The sequence below is a fragment of the Cuculus canorus genome, chromosome 1 (genome assembly GCF_017976375.1).
Source record: "Cuculus canorus isolate bCucCan1 chromosome 1, bCucCan1.pri, whole genome shotgun sequence".
Lineage (NCBI taxonomy): Eukaryota > Metazoa > Chordata > Aves > Cuculiformes > Cuculidae > Cuculus > Cuculus canorus.
The window spans coordinates 178,039,080-178,060,165 of NC_071401.1; the positions used below are offsets into that span (position 1 = coordinate 178,039,080).

General features: G+C 40.0%; 1 protein-coding gene across 1 annotated transcript in view; it reads right to left on the bottom strand.

Annotated features, from left to right (window-relative positions):
* Positions 1-21,086, bottom strand: part of CNTN1 (contactin 1) — a 249,933-nt gene that overhangs the window by 173,478 nt on the left and 55,369 nt on the right. The window lies entirely within an intron of this gene.

Here is a 21,086-nt window from a genome sequence, read left to right on the forward strand (position 1 = left end):
AAGACATATTAATAAAACCCTACTAAAATTAAACTTTGAAACAGAGTGAGCTTGTGTAGCTTTAATTTTTCTGATTACTTGACATACAAACTATTATAGACTGCCTTTAAAAATAAGGATAGATGCACATTTAGCTATTTTTGAAGTCATTAATACCTTATAAAAAAAACCAAACTTGACCTGAGAGCATTCTCAGGCAGTAAATTACACTGAGATGCCTGCTCAGATACATGCTAGTATACCATCACCAAACTCCTGCTTTCCCTAATACATTTTGTTCTTCCTGTTATAGTATCTATTCTGATTTCTCCTTACATTTGTCTCCATCCAGCAAGTTTTGGCATGCCCTTCCATAATAGTTCCAAATGCTTTACTCAAGTTTTGCTTTGAATTCTTCCTACTAAACCATCTCCAATTCACAGCTGTAGATACTGTCAAACTTCTCCCAAATGTCCATTTGCCCTCATAGGAGTTTGGGTGTAATATCCACTACACATTTGGATCAGCTGATCCAAAGAAGGAACTATGTGAATGTGAATGTGAGGAAAGGAATTTTTTAGAAATTCAAGGTCGAATGGGTGACATAAAAGACCTGAGCCCTCAGGTTCCAAAGCTATACTACTTCGTAGGTAGTTTAATCAAGGGCTCCTCACTACTCCATTTCTCTTGTGCTCTGATTTGCCGTAGGGCAAAATCAGATCTGCCTTCAGTGGTGTGATGACAAGATTAGAAACGTAGTAATTTCTCATAAAGCTTCATTAAGATACGTAACTTTACTTCTTTCTACGTGCTGCATGTCTATGTAAAGACACAACTTTCTTTCGGCACCTTATCTTTATAAGCTTAATATCATAATCATTTCACTGAGCTGAGAGGAGAAGATGATGACTGTACTTCCGGACTCAACCCTTCTCCCTCTTATAAAGTATAAGTAAGCGAACATGTTAAGACATTCGGGTTTAATGTTTCTGCTACTGCTGACCTGGACAGAATATCAGAATATCTCCATCTATAGAGAATATTTCTATTACTTTTACCTCTTTGTAAATTACTAGTGAGAGTCTGTGAACAAAAATAATTTGAACTAATCTTACAGAACCACATACATAAAAGGATCATTCCTAAATATTTGTCCTCCTAGCAGAGTACATATTTGCATGGTCATAAGTCTTAGTAACTCTGGAAACTGGTTTGCAAGCAACACTTTTATCTCCAGTAGGAAATTCTTGAAGTAAGAAGTTATTCAGTGCATCATCAGGATAATGCAGTATATTCTGTCATTCTTCCCACATTTACAGGTTTACATATTTGCTCAGTAATTTATTTGCTTGGGTACAAAACAAACTAGAGTACAGGAAACCCTCTTCAAGGTTCTCAATAGTTTTCTGAAATGATAAGCATTTAAAGAATGCCAATTTCTCATTAAAGTTCCCTCAGTTAACAATATATTTTTCTAAAGTAAATTATTGAGAATTATCCCTGGAAGCGTTCAAGGCTAGGTTAGATGAGGCCTTGGGCAGCCTGGTCTAGTGGGATGTCCCTGCCCGTGGCAGGGGGGTTGGAACTGAATGATCTTTAAGGTCCCTTCCAACTCAAACCATTCTATGATTCTACGATTCTATCCACCACCATATTCAGTGAAGCAACCTAACGGTATTATACAATAGTCTTTCTAGAACTTCCTATACATTATTTTCCAAGACCCATTTGTGTCACACTAAGCTTGTTGTTACCAGCTTTACCTTCATTTCTTTCAACTGAAAAAAGAAAAGGCATTTTCCAGGTGTGAAGCACAGAGGGACTACAGAAACACTACAAGCTATACAACTGTCTCATTTTAATTTAAAACAAAACGCTGAGTATCTTGAATGTTGCTGTTACTGGGAAATATCCAGGAATAGTCCAGGAAACTGCAAATTAAAAATGCTCATGAACAAATTTAGAACAGAATATACATCTTTCTGGCTTATACAGTTAGTGAGGGAACATCATCATTTTTAACTAATCTGCTGAAGAACACCATACCCATGGGCGCAGGGTGAGAGGAGGGGTCTTTCTAGCTCATTGCATTGACCTAGACAATGGCAAGCACTGGATGCCTATGGACAGAACTAGGAAATGGGATGAAGGAGTCTTGCTCTGCTGTGCTCTGCATGACTTACGCAAGAGAGAAAAAAACACACCAGCAAAACCAAATGCAGATTCAGAGAGGTCTATAAGCTCTGTAGGCCTGTCTGCCACAAATATAAGGGAGACAGGACCTATAAACTTGAGTAATTCTTTGTCTTTTATCCTCCAGACAGAAATTTTTTTGACATCTATTATAGGCCCCTTTCAACAAACTGAGCAAGCACTGGCAGTTTGGATGTGCTCAGGCAATACCCAGGCCAGGAGTTCAGTGAGGTTCTGGGAGATGTCCTATGTTGCTGCTCGGTGGCCGGTCACATTGCTCAGAAGACGGACCACTCAACATCTCCCTGCTCGCCACGGGCACAGAGAAAGGAGGGAGATGTTCCAGAATGATTCGCTCCAGGTGACAAAACAAGCTATCTTCCACAATGACTCTGAGAACCTTCACCATATTCTCCTCTTCCATATTTAAGTAATGACATTGGAAGTATCGTCCTTTGTATCTATTGGTACCTGAAATGAGCAACTGAGTCAGCTGTGAAAGTGGTGGTACTTCCACCTGATTTTTTCATTTTATGAGACCAAACAGACAATACTTCATCAGTGTTACAAAAATGGGATTTAATTATTTCAGCTTGTAACATAATGAAGACAGGCAGAATTTTTTTTTTCATTTTTTCCCCACTTTTCCGATTCACAGTGGGCTATAAAAGATAATTAAGTCATTAGCTTGAATCTCCATACGTGAAAATTTACAGGCAACTGCACAGAATTTTAGATCATCTTTGCAGATCTAAATTCACTTCTTCAGCTTCAATCACAGTATGAGGCAAGAGGAAGAGCTGTGATGGAGAAAGATTACTGCTGAACTCAATAATGCCTAAGCCATCATGAGTAGCTCTTGAAAAATCCACTTTAAGTCTTTGCTAATCAGAAGGATCCATCAGTTCAGTACCAGGCACTGGACATGCACAGCAATGGCAAAAAAAGGGTTATTATAAATTAACCTCTACTCGGGGAAAAGCTTTTCTGTAATACTTACATATGAATCCATTGCAGAGGACACGATAGGAGTAATATGTCATGCAAAACATTTCCCATGGAAAAGAAACAGGGAAAATATGAACTTTACCAAACTGAATGATGATTACTTGCTATAGGAGGAAGATAGTGTGCCTAGAACCTACTTAGGCATGGTTTCTAGACAAGAACACATTATACAGAGAAGGGCATAAATAAAAAATGCAGTGCTTTTTGTGCATGTCAAGGAGCTTAGATTTTCCAAGATCTGAAGAGACATAAAGCTGTTATTTATCTAGAGATATTAAGGTTCAATTGAAAATCAATATACTAGTTTGTGACACAAAAAGAGATTACTTTAGATCCAACCATTAGATGAAGCATTTCTAAAGACATAAATTATATTCAGATTTAAGTTCTGACTCAGAAGGGTGAGGACTTCTGGCATTTTTCTAGTACCTCTTGTCAAAGCTGTTAGTGATAATTTTCGTCCTTTCCATAAATCTTCATATTTTAAATATCTATTTTCATGTTCCAATGCATATGGCCTTTCCTACAAGTACTTCACAAAAAAACCCAACCCTTTTGAAAACTGCAAGAAAGAATATGTCACTTGGCTCTTTTTCAGTCTGTTATCGCAATAAATAGAAAGTTCAACTTGCTCATACCACTTATGATAGAAAATGAAGCTAAAAGATAGCTCAAATATAACAGTGAATGACAAGTTGTATTAAAAAATGTATAGAAGTTCTTCCGTATCTTTCCTTCCTATTTCCTAGGGTTATTAAAAAAAACTCAAAACAACTAACTGAACGTCTGCATAAACTATTAACTGTAGGATCATGGAAAAATCACAAAACTATCTACAACCCTAGAATAAAACCAAAGTGTAAGCACATTATAGGCACAGGAAAGCACCAGAGGCAAATACAAATCACAATGTAAAGGGCTGAATCAGGTAAAATCTGTTTTACCAGTAGCAAACAGAAAAAAAAATTATAATGAGGAACTGGGAATCAATGAAGAAAGTGTAAGTAAGCCAATTGTGCTAGAAAACTTGTAAAAATATCTCAAAGTGGATTTACGAGGAGGCAGTAAAGGCTCCCACTGTTAGCAAGAAACTTGTCCTAGCATCAGCTTGCTAACGACTCATTGTAAACTCACTCGTCTGCCCCTCCAGTGCTTCTTGAGAAGTATTAATATCACCAGTCTGCAGACCCAGAGGATGCTGAAAGGGTGTGTGTAACACCAGAGAAGGGAGCAGTTATTGGAAAATTTGTGTCTTAACTCCATTATTAACTATAATGCCAGAGCTGGACTAACAGCAGTTAATAGTACACAGCTGTATTTTAATTAGAAAGTTATGAATTCAGTTAGGCTAAAACTGAACTCTCAGCTCCACATATCACTCAGTGCTCCTTCTCTCCCTGTAAAAGGAGCACAACAGTTGCAGCCCCAGACTGAACACCAGGGCCGGGCATTGATCAGAGCTACTGCAACAGCCAGAAAAAAAACAATTCTAGCTGCCACCACTGAGTTATGAAGTTAAGCAATTTTTAAAATCGCTTTGGTTGATCATGTCAACATCTTCTACTAGCTGCAGGCTCTTTCATTAGATACTGAGGTCTGTGAAGAGGGAGGAATAGGTCTGTGAGCAGTGGAGATTCAAGCTCTTGTCTTTCCAAAGGCGAGCCTATTGGAAAACCAGGCTGTAAAAAAGGCAACTTCACAATGCAAAAGAAGATGTTATCAACGTGTTAACAGCTTCTGCAATGCTTGCTCCTGATTTATTCTGGATTTAACTCACAGTCAGAGTCACCACTTAAGCAAGGAATTAAAATGGAGTGTTATTAGTTATGCTTTCATACTGGAGATGCATCATAACACAGACAAACAGATATAGCTTCTGCCCTAGAAATTACAAAGGCTCTTACCCTGAAAAGATATACATAAGAGGAACTCTTCATACAAGTAATCTTTCAGGACTAGGATCGTATTTGGTCTTACTTCAGAAATGGAGCTTATACGAGCAGCACATAGATAATGCCTCCACTTCCAATAGCAAGTCATTCATTTCATATCATTGTTCTACCACTAATTTACAGTAGTCTTGCTAAGAGGGTCTACAATATTTTAAAATATAATGATTAAAGTAATACACACAATTCGCATTTGAACAGCATACTGTCTAGTCCAAAAAAGAAAAAACGCAGCTGGAGATCCTCTCCTATTAACATATCTTTAACTTAACACTACCAGGTAATGCTGTTACCCAGCAGAGAGAAGGAAATTGTGTTCAAAATCTCCCTCATAAACCATTCTTTATGCAAGACAGAAATCAGTTCTGGCAAGGCCAAGTTGCCTGTGGCAAACTAAGTATATATCTGAATTCCTGTTGTTATAAACATAAAAAAAAAGGTTAGAAAAATGAAAAATAAAGATGCTTGCTACTTGACAAAGACACAAAGATAAAGTTTCTTCTTTTTGATTAAGCCACCCTTCATTCTAGAGAATGTTCAAGTTGTTTTTTTCTAGTGTTGTTCCAGAAGCTGTATGATAACTTCAACTTTAGCTATGTAAGTCACCATCCTACCAAACATCATAGCATTAGAAACATAAAAAGTCTCTTTGTAACTGCCTGTATGTGTGAGAGATGTACTTTTCAAGGCAAAATTCTTAGCAGGGAATAGATTAGCAGCACTCTAACTGCAACTCTCTCATTGCTGCTACATTACTGTAATGCTGATCAAACAGAAAATAAAGAAAATAATCTGTTTCATAGCTACCCTAACCATCCGCATACCATCTACTGACAGATGGACAATTAACTAAGCCTGGTCTAGTGAGAGGTGTCCCTGCCCATGGTAGGAAAGTTGGAACTAGATGATCTTTAAGGTCTCTTCCAACCCAAACCAGTGTATGATTCCCTGATTTTCTAAGAAGATGGGGATATTTAAATGGCAACTGATATTGTGAAGTGATTAGTAAATTTTATTCCCCACTCAACCTCAAGAAGTTGAGTTGACTCTATGCCACTCATAGCTAAGAGATTTTTTTTTCAGTCTGTGACTTTACTGACATCGCATCTCTAATTTTCCTGAAGAACAACACTAGCTCATTAGTTACTGGATTTCAGTGATGCAGGGAGAATGCTTGGACTGCACACAAACTTTGCCTATACACTATACTTAGAGCAGCAGAATGGGTGGGGTGTCCCTGTCCTAGCTGTATCTGCGTTTGTTCCCTATCCCAAATGACATGGACTTGTGTGAACAAGTGGATTTCTTTAGCATAAGCAGTAGCAGCCAGACAAGTGAGAATGTCTAGGTTATTATAAGCATATATCAGAAACAATTAGATGGTATTTCAGAGAGGTAACAGTATTGCAGCTTGAGGTGGTATTTTCAGCATTCATTACAAAGGATGTTCTCCACCATTAACCAAAGCAGTTGCCAGCTCAGGTAAGGCTAAATAAGAAAAGCGTTTTCCTATTTCAGGCAAAACATGTCAGGAAGTGGAAAATATCAAATGTTCACTGACTTGTAGCACTACTAAATTCCCTCAGAAAGATAATTTAACCGTTTGAAAAAATGGTTACAATTGAAGCATTTGCTGAAACAAAAAGCATCAAATCAAAAAGGTTTGCTGGAAAGGACCAAGCTCAAACAATTTATCAAGGGTCCCCGAGTTTAAGTTTGTCAAAGAGCTGTAAAATATTTCTGTTAGTCAAAGAAAGAAATCATCTTTTACCCTTGAGAATAATGTTAGCAAAGCCTATTCAACCCACTCAGGCAGAGTAATGATAGAAACCCTGTTCACCTCTGGATGTGGAGACCTTCAATCTGTCACTGTAGAATTCAATAAAAATGTTCCAAGAACTGCCAAAAGGTTCAGATTTAATTATCAGTGGAATTAATAGAAAGTAAGATTGCAGAAAATTACGAGTTCTACATCATTTAAGTTTTCTGACTGCTGACTTCTGGGCTTCAGAGGCAGCCTGCACTACCTTCTAAACTCTAATTCATCTGGTCTAGAAAGAGTAATTCATTTCTACTCTAGAGAACATAAAAGTGCCACCATTTCAAAGTATGTTCCACAGGCATGGATTTACTGGGGAGAGCAATGAGTTGCATGTGTCCCTGTTTCTATCATGCAGAACACAAATTAAACAAATGGTGTGATTCTCCCTTACAAGATTTTCAGCTAGTCAGTGCATGCTCAAGAACTAAAAAAAGGTCCAGATTTAGCTCTATTTATGAAACAAGAAAATACATTATATCTGCTCCTTGGAAACAACCAAACAATTTTTAGTCATGCCTTGGATATAAAAGGAGTGGGATTGCCTTAAACTTTCTGCTGGGAAGCTGGATGATAAATAATTAATCTGAGAACTCAAACTGGAAGATGAAAAGAAAGATCACTAATAATTCTGTAATCTGCAAGGTGTAATTTCTTTCCTCTCCAGAATCAGACGGGATATTAAAAGTACCTCTAGCACAAGTACCAACACTCAGCAGTGAACATACTACTGTTTAAACAGTATGCAATAAAATGAGTTTTTTAAAAAGAATTTGGCTATTAGTCTTTCTTTATTGTCCATGGCACAGAATAGAACCTCTAAAAGCATGATACATTTAAGGCACTTCATTTTTATTTGTGAAATACTGTTAAGACATTTATCATCTTTACTAAGAAAAAATACCTATTAAAAAAAAGATGGAAAAAATGTATAGTTTTAGCTGTACTAGCAAGTATATACCCTTTTCTTATATCTGACTTGTGTTTCCACATTTCTTAACCACTCAACTATACATAGCAAAAGAAAAAATCTGACATATTTTCCTTTGCATTTATTTAAGTGCCTGTAGAGCGATGAGTTGCTGCACGAGTAGATAACTAAAGAAGCGTTACATATGTGTGTCCTACAACTTCACCTGCCTGCACTGCCTCAGTGAAGAGAAGTCCAGCTCTCCTGCTTGGGATTTTCAGGGCACAAATGCAGGCTGGGCGGAGAATAGATTGAGGACAGCCCTGTCGAGAAAGACTTGCGGGTGCTGGTGGAGGAGAAGCTCAACATGAACCGGCAATGTGTCCTTGCAGCCCAGAAAGCCAGTTGTATCCTGGAGTGTATCCAAAGAAGTGGGATCAGCAGGATGAGGGAGGTAATCCTCTTCCTCTGCTCCCCTTTCTTGGGACCTCACCTGTAGCAGTACTGTGTTGATTTCTGGAGCTCTCAACAGAGAAAGGACACGGATGTGTTATAACAAGTCCAGAAGAGGGCCATGAATGTGATCAGAGGGCTGGAGTACCTCCCATATGAGGACAGACTGAGAGAGTTGGGCTGTTTAGCCTAGAGAAGAGAAGGTTCCAGACAGACCTTATAGCAGCCTTCCAGTACTTAAAGAGTGTCTGCGGGAAAGATGGGGGGGGGGCTCTTTATCAAGGAGTGTAGTCATAGGAAGAGAGTTTTAAGCTGAAAGAGGATAGCTATAGATTACATATTAAAAAGATTTTTTTTTACTGTGATGGTGGTGAGGCATTGGAACAGGTTGTCCAGAGAAGTCATAGACACCCCATGCTTGGAGATATTCAAGGCCAGGCTGGATGAGGCTTTGAGTAACCTCACCTGTATAAGGTGTCTCTACCCATGGCAGGGAATAAGCTGAACTTGTAGCCCTTTTTAACCAAAACCATTCCATGATTCCCCTGCCCCATAGGATCATTCACCATCCCATGGCACCTACAACTGATCTCTCTGTTCTGCAAATCACCCTCCATTTAGCTGTCCTCATAATCTGCCATATTATCTTCTGTAAGATCCAACTAAGGTGTAGCCAGGTCTGCAGGCGTGTGTGCTTCCAGCACAACAGGTAACCACTAAGGTTACCCTCCTCCTTGCTGGGATCAATTGCAGTAATTTTAGAAAATTCCAACCCTTCATTAAGTTTGAATTAGAAACTATGTAATAGGTTCAAACGTTACTATGGAAACACCAATAAACACACACTACAATGGCCTAAGTCTCATTTCCTCAAGGCTAAACAATGTGCAGGATTATTTTTTTTTCATTAAATATTGGTCTGGAAAAGTAGATACTGATTAAACCCTTAGCATGTCACAGGCTTTCTGTGGCATGCTGCTAATGTAAATCTCACATTCATATACAGACAGGGTAAATCAGCTTCTCTTGAGTTAATTAGGCGAATTTACCACGCTTTTTTCACTTCCCTGAAATGAATCAATTAGTAAAAAAAAATAAATATCATTTTAGGTAAAATTAAGTCAGTTGAGAACTGAACTCAACCATCAGTTCCTGTCACATGAACTACCACCTCTAAATGTCAGATATCCACCCTGGTGAGATACAGATCACTTGGGTTGGTTTCAATCTGAACTAAAATTAAAACCTCTTCTCTTCCATTACACGCTCCCTGATCAAACAACCCTTCCACAGAGGCAATTTTTTCATGTTGAAAAGAAACACAAACCAAAGAAGTTTTATGTCTAAAATGTCATAAATAATAAATACATCCTTTCTTTCCTTTCTGCAGAGTTTCAGAGATACCAGGACACAGTCTGTGCTGAATGATTTAATGATTTTATCTTGGTGCCTGGTGAACCGAAGTCTCCTCTGTAAAACCAGTATGTATCATTTCACGTGGTTTGGCAGAATCGGCATTCTGGACCCAGAAAATGCTATCTCTGTTTACAACAGCATCCCAAACAATCCATCTCCTCATTTTTCTATTAAGCCTGCCTCCTGGCCTTAAAACCTACTGGTTGTAAGAAACCTGTCCATATGTCAGTCACGCAGCTGGATGAAACCCACACTGCAGTCTGACTTTTTGGATCCATTAGGGGTTATGTTATAGTACCAGGGAGTCATCTCCCTTCAGAATCAATACAGTAAAAGCATCAGCATACATATCTAATGTTATAGATATGGACTTATGCTTAGTTTAGTAATAAAAACGTAAGATGCGGAACACCCTTCCCATTCTTCGCTAAAGAGATTGACCCTTGCCCCCGGATAAACTAGGTAGCACTGTATGCCTTTGGTCCTTCCTACTTCAAAGCAAGGCAGTGTTTTAGAGAGAACAGATGAAAATTAAAAGTCCAAGGTAGATGAAAGGCACCTTTTCTGCTTCTGCAGAGCTCACAGCCACCTTTACAATTTCCCCAAACCGGAGGGGAGTGAGAAGGATGACAACGTAAGCATTGTCAGCCTAACATTAGGACTATAAATTAGAGAGGCTAACTGTGCTGAAGTATATTGAACGTGCATATTATGTTAGACTGCAGAGAATACAGTCAGTTTTAGGGCTCTGTTAAGCACTACTCGTATCGTGTCATGCAGCACATCACAGCTTAGCCTGTGGGACACTTCCACCTAGCCTGTGGCTTTTTTTGTCCTGATCCAAAATATAAAGAGCAGTTTGAACATCAAATGCAGCTCAAATAGTGCAGTGTTCCTCTTGTGCTTGCAAAGGGCTCCATACTGCACAGCTGCTGCTCGCTTTGTCACTGCATGACAAGAGATGAGGCATTTCCTCCTGTCCTGATGTGGACACCACCACCACTGCAGCTGCCAGCAAATCACGAAAGATCCAGCACAGGCTAAACCATTTCAAAGTGCAGGATTCAGTCCCCCAGATTTTATAGTTAGATGAAACCAAGCCAGATCAATGACAAGTGGGAATGAATGAAGGTGCAGAGTAGCCCAGTAGTTTGTTTGTGTTTATACAACATAAAAAGCATCCGTTATTCCCAAGCTCAATTTTGTCTATGCAACATCATGCCAGAAAAGTATTAGTATTCTCATTCTTTTAAGGTTAGAATCTTGTCGTGATTGGCTCTGCTTCTTCTGCACTCTTAAGATGGGAATCCTAAATTTCTGATCTTCTGTGTCACACTATAATCAACATTATTGTTGGTTTGATTCCAGAAGAAGTTTCACCTTTCAAAACCAAATTATGGTGCACTTTCAGATTAGGAAATCCAGTAAGCATCCTGTCACCTGGATAGGAAACTGGTGTTCTCAAGCTAGATATTATGGTTCTGCTTGATGCTTTAGACAAACTCAAGTAGCAGACAGGCCATCATTCCAGGTAATCAAAGGCCTAAAGATGTAAAACAGAGCCACAAAAGTATAGTCCTACTCAACATTTTGCATAGTCCTAGGAAAACGAAGGACTGAAGAAATTACAGGAAATTAAACAGGCCAACTACATGTGTATTTCCTAAAAAGTTAAGGTGTACATCCTACCAGCAAATCAGCATCTCTGAACTGTAGAGACATCTGAGTGGTTCTGCTAGACTTAGTCTAGCAAGGACAGTGGTGACTCAAAGCTAATTAGTCCTGATAGGTCACAGCTGCCTTTGATAGTTACATTGCAGCTCACCGGAAAATTATCAGGGGTCTCCATTACATGGATAATTTCCTTTTCTTGTCCCCTCAAAACCAACCAGCTGCCTACAATGCTATGCTATTTGACCTAAACTTGACTTAGCTGAGGTGCTAAGTGACCCTTGAGCACATCAAATATAACCAATGCTGCTATTGTTAAAGCCACCATCTTCCTCTTCAGCTTTCTCACCCAAAATTTATTCGCCCCAAATTGGAATTTCTTATGCTCATCGTGACTGATTTGGAATTGATTAAGGAAAATATCTGGAGACTTTTCTAAAGTCATTTTACTCTCAAAAAATCTTTTCTTTCCCTCACCTCAAACACTGCTTACACCAAAGTCTGTCTTGAAAATCCGCCTTGAGAGATCATAGCTGTAGGCAGGAGTCAAACTGTACTGCATTCTTGAGAGATCCAGCAAAACATCTGAAAGCTTCCATAAAAACTGAGGAATAATACAAGGCTTTGCAGCAATGTCTTCTTGGATGCTCTAACTGCAGTGTTTAACTAGTTTAGCTGCCACTTCAAACCTTAAAAAACATTGTATATAAATTCTCCTATGTTTTATAGAAATTCATAAATATTGCTCTTACAGAGATCTGCAATACTTGCTTCATTATTTCTCACACCTTTTAATTGACATCTCCTGGCTCTCCAAAAGATGCTTAACAGTCTGCATTTTAACTCCTCCCCAAGTTTGAATATATACAAATGGAACTGTTTCAGATCAAAGAATTCTGATTTGGAACCTGATAATTTGAACTAAATGAAAAATAAAATCTACTCTTGCTCAGTGAAAAGAGAATCAAAAGATAAGTCTCAGACAGAAAAAAATCAGTTTTTATTTCCTTTTTTTTAATTCTGAAAAACATATTGGAAAAACACCCGTTTCAGGTATTTTTAATTTTTGAGGGTTTTTTTGTTTTACTTTACCACTATTTGCTTTGCAAGATAAATCCACTATGTATCTTCCAACTATAGGACAGGAAACTATTATGCCATTTTTCTCAGTTACTGAACATGAGATTTTCCCTGAATATTTTCCAGAGACACTAAAAGATGCTATTTCTTTCCTGAGTAAAAGAAGAGACAATGCCAATATAAACTCAATAAAAATTACTTGTCAATGTATCTTCTACTTACTTTACCAATCCTCCCTTACTTCATGTCATTTTTATGTTAAGTTTGGCCGTGTTTTTTGCTTCTGTTTGTGCAGGCTTTTGTAATGAACTGGTTTATGCAGCATCACTGAATGCCAAGTGGAGGAAACAGAATCTAGGAGGAAGATTGTTGGTACTTTTCAACAGCATTTTTATTAAAGGGGCAGTAATGTCTCCTGTCACATTGTAAAGTGTCGTAATGCAAAGGAAAAAACAGATGCTTACTTGTCACTAGAGACTGAAAATGTAATTTTCCCTCAGTATTTTCTAGCAGAACAATTCCTCTACATCTTCTTTGGCTGCTTCATCAGTTTATAGATTGCTGAAGAAAAGCTTCCTATTTTGGACCACACATTACCTTGCAAAAAAACCCACATGACTGCTGGGAATAAATAGTAACAAGAATGCAGCAAGCATAGCGAAATATTAAGTGTTAAAAGGAACTGCTGGTATTCTAAATAACAATGCACTATCTCTGAATTTTGACAGACAAGTGCTGAAAATTTTGTATTTCTGATATAGAAAAAAATGTTTCATTTAGTCCCTTGTTGAACAGCGGCTTTTCCAAAGCCTCCCCAGCTGAAGTACTCCCAGGACTCCAGCATAAATCACGGAGCCCAGCTCGCAGCAGATGTTGACAGCATAGTATCTCCCTGCACATAAACACTTTTACTTACAAAGCTCAATAATTCAATAACAACTTGAGTGTGCAGTAACTGAACTAGTATGAATGAACATACATCTTGGCGAGAATGGCTTATAAAGACTCGGGGCTGATAACCACATTTCTAAATCCTTTCTAGGAGGGGGTGGGGAAGAAGGGCCCATGGCACCAGGAGGGACAGCTCTGCATGGAATTGCAGCAGAAGCTGTACAGGACACTGCACTGGAGAAAGGCGGTGCAGATACCTCCCCAGAGGGAGGATTACCCTGTCTTTTGCAGGCATTGGCAGCCAGCCAGCTCGAACAGAGGGATATACACATGACACAGATTCCCAAATCACGCAAAACACAGAGACAATGATGCTGAATCACACTGGAGGGATTAAGGTCCTTCCTTCCACCACTCCCCTTTCACATCAAAGTGGGGGAATTCTTTGGTGTCTGAACTCTTTCTGATTGCTCTCTAGAGTAGCAGGGGCTATTCCAGCACTCCTACAGTTATTCGGCGCTTCCACAATGACAAATGTACAGCAGAACATTTGATAACACTGCCCAAACCAGCCTTGACAAAATCTACATTATGCTTATGAATAGGCTGAATCACAGAGCTGGTTCTGGCAGTTGTATGACAGTCTTATTACAGTACAACTACACCAGAGCCTACAGGAATGAAAATGTGAGTAAGAGAAGATTTACTTTTTCTCCATTGATGTTAAATACTTAGAAATTACACAATGATGATGATGCTTGGGTCCTTGTCACTGCAGACGAATGCACACATAAAAATGAAATTCACTGAACCACACTGTCATTTTTTCAAAGCATATCAACAAGCCTGGGAGAGGCAAGGTGGAAGGAAAGAATCATCAGCTTATTGCACTTCACACCATCAGTTTCTCACTTAGAATGACCTGTACAACCTGCAGGAATCCACAGGCTGCTCATGGCTCCAGGATTAACCTTCACACAATCTTTAACAACAAAAAATTTAAGCAATTGACCTGTGCACATACTTTCATCTTGAAATGGAGTAAAATTTATTTCCACTATTTTTGTTTTTATTTTCCTCTACTAAAGTAGAGGAAGCCTACGCAGCTCTAAAAAGCTAAGCTATGTTTTAACATCTGTCATTTCTTCCCTAACTTTTCATTTAAATCTACAATGTGCAGTTTATCTGAAGATATACTTTCCTATAATGAGATTCTACATAGTAATGTGACAGTTATTGGCTGTTACTCCCAAAAATACCCCAGTGGAGGGGGACAGGGACAAACACATCAGACCTGCATCACTTGCTGTTTATTAATATGTTTTTATTTCAGATCATACATGAAAATAAATACTATACTTTACAGTCTGACAACAGAATCTAAAAATACTGCCTATTTTTAGGCTATAAAAAGATTGAATTAAAAAAATGACAGCGAACTGAATTTATGCGAAGACTAACCGAAGGAAAGTCTGCCAAGGAGAAATTTCTTTTTTTTAAGCTCCTTACTAAGGTAGAATCTTTTTTAATCAATGCAAATTTTAAGAAATATGTGTTACAACCATTTAGTTTTCTACAAGGCTCCAGTATCTTATGCCACTGTGTCCAGGAACAGCATCCTACTTGTAAGAGGTAGACAGCTCAGGCTATGTAGTAGCTCCAATTCAAGCCAAGAGATCTCCAAGAACACCCCTGTTGAACATTAGCTTCACTAGCTATACTCAACTTTACACATCTTGTGGAGTCTACCAAGGCTAGAGTATTGAAAGAGGACACAGTGTGTACTTTGTACATTGTGAGGCATATAAGATAATCCAAACATCTTCAGCACTGAAAAGTGAGTGGCCAATGCCAACTGAATTTGTGGATTCTGAAAAGCCATGGGAAAACCATTGGTTTACCCTACTTAACAAAAAAAAAAAAAATTGTTTCCAGGCTTCCACAGCATTAAAATCCATCTGCCAAGACTGTGTAGATGAGATGGAAATCATAGCTGATGTTTCTTGGCTTCACCATGGCCAGAAAAAGCTGTGGTGGGATTACAGGGTAAAACAGTTTGTGTAATTTCATTCCAGACGTAAAGATTGCTGCAGATCACTGCATATGGTAAAAACATTTCTTTACACAATATCTATATGTCTAATGTATTATTTCTAATTAACTTACAGTCATTTTTAGGATAGTTGTTTCTGACAGAATTGTCAGCATTCTGACTCACAGAAAATATATATATCTTATTGAACTTGGCAGTGTTGAAATGGTCTTTTTAAAAGGACATTGCTGAGCTATATGATGTTACCACAGGTACACAGTGCAGTGAAAATGTCTGCTTTATTTTATATCTTCTGGATGGACTTCTAAAATATGTTTATCTCCTATCTACAGACTTACACTGATTTTTTTGTATTTATCTCCTATGTTATCAGTTATGTTTTATTAAAAATTTATCTCTAGATAGAAATGAGTGACTCTGGCCTTTATCAGGCAGAGTAATAATTGCATATTATATTAGTGCACCCATCTAAAAAGCTGTGTTTTTTCTAATTCATTCTACAGCATTCGAGCTTTAAGGACAAGGAAAATGTTGATCTGTATACAACTAATGCTGTATTGTATTGAACAAAAAAAAAGTAGCAGAACAGAAGAATAGGCAGCAAAAATCAAGACTGTTTTTACAACTACTTCTCTGCTACAGGCACCATTTTCTCTAGATCCCTTGGCCCTCCAGTGTTCAGTTTAATCTCTTACCCACCAATTTATTTTCCCTGCCTTTCTTTTATATTTTATTTCATGATATATGTCAACGCCGTAGTATAACTAAGTATAATCTACAGGAATATCTAGCATTGCATTTGCCAGCTCACATGCTGCTCTCACACTGCACACTTCAACCTCTGTTGCTCCCACTCTGTTGCACCACAGGACCAGCAAAGTAGGGATCATTTCCACATCTCTTGCCACAATGCCTACAGCAGACTCTACTACAACATGTAGCTCAGATGACTGAGAAATCATTTAGACAGCATAGTGTCCAAGCTCCTTTATCATACTGCAAGAGAAAAGCAGTCCATGCCATCCAGACTGGGTACGCGTGCTAAGTGGACCACCTAAGATAGGCAACCTAACCCAACGGTTTCTTCATATGTGAAGCAGGGTTCAGCAGTACCTCAAGCAAACTAAAATGCCAGGGTGCGGCATGTCGTCTGTGCCAGTCCTGCCGGTTCTCTGCAGGCTACTACAGCTCAGTGAGTGCCTATCTCAGTGCAGAACATGTAGATAATAGCTCAACTCACAGACTCAGTATAGCTGCCATGCCAAGCTACCCTATCTACACTTTCTCAAAGGGATTTATTTACTCTGACAGCATATCTGTATATACGTATATCATGGTGTTCAATTGAAGAGGACAATCATAAGGTCTCCAACCAGTAGTTTTCACCCTCATTCTGATGCGCACCTAGTCAATACACACAGATTATAAATTTGCAATGTACTATACAATCATTGCTTTAAATTTTAACTTTGTCTTCAAGTAAGGAATAATCACCACATCCCTTATCCATTAGGTGTTTTAAACCATTATTACCCTCATTTATATACATACAAAGTGATATTATAGTATCATAGTATAGTTAGGGTTGGAAGGCACCTTAAAGATTATCTCGTTCTAACCCCCCTGCCATGGGCAGGGACATCCCACTAGAACAGGCTGCACAAGGCCTCATCCAATCTGGGCTTGAACACTTCCAGGGATGGAGCATCCACAACCTCCCTGGGCAATCTGTTCCAATGTCTCACCACCTCATGGTGAAGAAATTCGTCCTAATGTCCAGTTTAAATCTCCCCCTCTCCAGTTTATACCCATTCCCCCTGGTCCTATCCCCACAAGGCTTTACGAATAGCCCCTCTCCAGCTTTCCTGTAGGCCCCCTTCAGGTACTGGAAGGTCGCTATAAGATCTCCTCTGAGCCTTCTCTTCTCCAGGCTGAACAAGCCAAACTCTCTCAGCCTGTCCTTGTAGGGAGGGTGCTCCAGCCCTCCGATCATCTTTGTAGCCCTCCTCTGGACCCATTCCAACAGCTCCATATCTTTCTTATGTTGAGGATTCCAGAACTGGACACAGTATTCCAGACGAGGTCTCATGAGAGAGGAGTAGAGGGGCAGAATCACTTCCCTTACCCTGCTGGCTATGCTTCTCTTGATGCAGCCCAGGATACAGTTCCGTCTTCTGGGCTGTGAGCACACATTGCTGGCTCATGTCGAGCTTCTCATCAACCAGCACCTCTAAGTCCTTCTCTGCAGGGCTGCTCTCAAGCATGTCATCCCCAACTGTGTACAGAAAGCAGGGATTGCTCCAATCCAGGTGCAGGACCTTGCACTTGGCCTTGTTGAACCTCATGATGTTCTCACAAGGCCACTTCTCCAGTCTGTCCCAGTCCCTCTGGATGACATTCCATCCTTCCGGTGTGGCAACTACACTACTTAGCTTGGTGTCATCTGCAAACTTGCTGAGGGTGCACTCAACCTCGCTGTCAATATCATTGATAAAGATATTACACAGCACCAGTCCCAGTACGGACCCCTGAGGGACACCACTCATCACGGATCTCCATCTGGACTTTGAGCCATTAACCACTACTCTTTGAATACAACCACCCAACCAGTTTCTTATCCATCATACCGTCCACTCATTAAATCCATCTCTCTTCAGTTTAGAGAGAAGAATGTTGTTGGAGACCGCGTCAAAGGCTTTACAGATGTCTAGATAGATCATATCCGTCGGTTCACCCATGTCCACTGCTGCGGTTACCCCATCATAGAAAGCCACCAAGTTGGTCAGACAGGATTTGCCCCTGGTAGAGCTGTACTGGGTGCCATTAATCCCCTCCCTGTCCTCCACATGCTTTAGCATAGCTTCTAGGAGGATCTGTTCCATGATCTTCCCAGGCACAGAGGTGAAGCAGACAGGTTGATAGTTCCCAGAGTTATCTTTTCTACCCTTTTTGAAAATGGGACCAATGTTACCCTTCTTCCAGTCACCAGGGACTTCTCCCGATTACCATGAGTTTTCAAATATCATGGTGAGTGGCTTTGCAACCACAACTGCCAGTTCCTTCAGGACTCTGGGATGGATCTCATCAGGTCCCATAGACCTATGTTCAGATTCCTCAGGTGGTCACAAACAAGATCCTCCTCTACCGGGGGAGAGGGTTTACCCCCCTGGTCACCATCTTGCTGTCCCATAATGCAGAAGGGGTGAGGAAAGCGGTTATCGGTGAAGACTGAGTCAAAAAGGTAAGTACCTCAGCCTTTTCCTCACCTGTCTTATCTGTTATTTCCAACCATCAGTGGGGGTACGTTCTCTTTGACATTCCTCTTTTGATTGAGGTAAAAGCCCTTCTTGTTAGTCTTTACTTCCCTTGCCAAGTTCAGCTCCAGCTGCGCTGACTTCATCCCTACAGAAGCGGGCAGCGTCTCTATACATGTCCCAGGTTCCCGGTCCCTGCTTGCACTGCCTGTGCAGTTCCCTCTTCTTTTTCAGTTTAACCAGCAGGTCTCCACTCAGCCATGCCAGTCTCTTAACTTTCCTGCCTGATTTTCTACATACGGGGTCTGAGTACTCTTGTGTCCTGTGGAAAGCTTCCTTAAATATTTTCCAGCTCTGATCCACTCTTGTCTCGGAGGACCACGTCCCAGGGGGGTCCTACCAGGTAATTCCTTGAAGAGCTGGAACTCTGCTTTCCTGAAATTTAGTGTCCTGACTATACTCCTCACCTGTCTCATATCCCTCTGGACCTTGAACTCCACCAGTGCATGATCACTGCAGCCCAGGCTGCCACCAATCCTAATGTCACTGATGAGTTCGCTTGTATTGGTTACCATAAGGTCCAGTATTGCTTCTCCTCAGGTGGGGGTCTCTGTCAGCTGGACTAAGAAATTATCTTCAATGCACTCCAGGAGTCTCCTGGATTGCCTACAGCTTGCCGTGCTACTTTTCCAGCATACATCTGGGTGGTTGAAGTCCCTGAGTAGGATAAGAGCTTGAGAGCGCTAAGCTTCCTGTAGCTGATCAAAGAAGGCTTCATCAGTTGTCTCTCCTTGATTGGGTGGCCTCTAGTATACACCAACCACAAGGTTCCCGTTGGTTCTTCCATCTTTAATTTTTACCCACAAGCTTTCTACCTGTTCATAGCTATTTTTCAAAGACAGCTCTTCACTTTTCTATCCCTTTCCTGAGACAAAGGGCAACACCTCTACCCATCCCTCCCGGTCTGTCTCTCCTGAACAGCCTGTAGCTACTGATAGGCACATTCCAGTCATAGGACTCATCCCACCACATTTCCATGATGGGAACCAGATCATAACTTTCAAGTAGCACAGTAGCTTCCAGCTCCTCCTGCTTGTTACCCATGGTTCATGCGTTAGTGTAAAGGCACTTCAGGTGGGCTGCCAGTTGCATCACCTTCCCAGTGGACCTTCTTTTGCCTATAAGGTGTTTTGAAGAAGTCTCCTCCCTAACACCTGACCCCCATCATTCCACCTCTTGTTATGGGCTACCTCGGTGTTAACCCCCTCCTCCTTCGTATCTAGTTTAAAGCCCTATCTACAAGCCCCACAACCTCCCGGGCAAAGATCCCGCCCTTGCTCTGAGAAAGGTGGCTCCCATCTGAAGCCTTTAACCCCGGTGCCATGTAGGCCATCCCATTATCAAAAAACCCAAAGTTATTGTTATGACAGCACCTGTTACTGGGAGGAGGGAAGAAAAGAATCACCTGGGCCCCCCGATTCCCTCAGTGGCCGTCCCAAGGCCTTAAAATCACTTTTTCTCTCCCTTGGGCTTCTTACAGCTGCTTCATCACCTTCCATATGGAGTAGCTGTACTGGCTAATAGTCAGTTGTTCTCACCAGGCTGGGAAGTTTCTTGGTTACATCCCTTAATATACATAGGAACCAAACTAAACTAAAATAACATGCCAAGTTACATACCGAGACTGGTGTTGGTGAGAACAGCACCGTCTCTGCATTAGCAGCCTACTGCCCTCCTCAACAGGTAACACTTTGATGACTTTCTGTCACAGAGTAACTAACAGTGGCCTAAGGTACACCAGCTATATTACAAGAATGATACTAAAATATTCTTAATGTTAATTTTATTTAAAAAAAAAAGAAGAAAGAAAGAAGAAAACCATTTAAAACAGCAGGAAAAACATGTAAATTATGTCATGCTTAAAAGTGAAGAATCTCTCTTAGCAAGAAAGGTTATTTATATAAAGTCAAAGTTTTCAGGAGTACAGCTGCTTCCATTTTCCCACCTTCTCATATGACAGCCCTATAAAGTTTTTATTATTTACTATTATCTATCATTTGCTTTGGTTTCGGTAATTTCCATTGCATTTTAGAAAAATCAGATCATTTAAAATACCATACACGTAATGGTTTTCAGAATACCATTTATTCCAGTTGTCCCTTTAAATGGACAATATCTCACTGCATGACAGGCTACATTTTCCATATAGAGTCCAGCATTTCATTCTTCCTGAGTGCACCAAAGAGATGGATTGGAAGCGTGAGCAACCAGCAAAAAGCACAGAAACATGTTGGCGCGCATTTCTATGAAACATCGTATTACTTGAAAAGTAACTAGATGTCAGGTCCTTGAACAAGGCTAACACACACATGCTGAAAGACTCAAAATAAGCAAGAAATACTTGGACTGT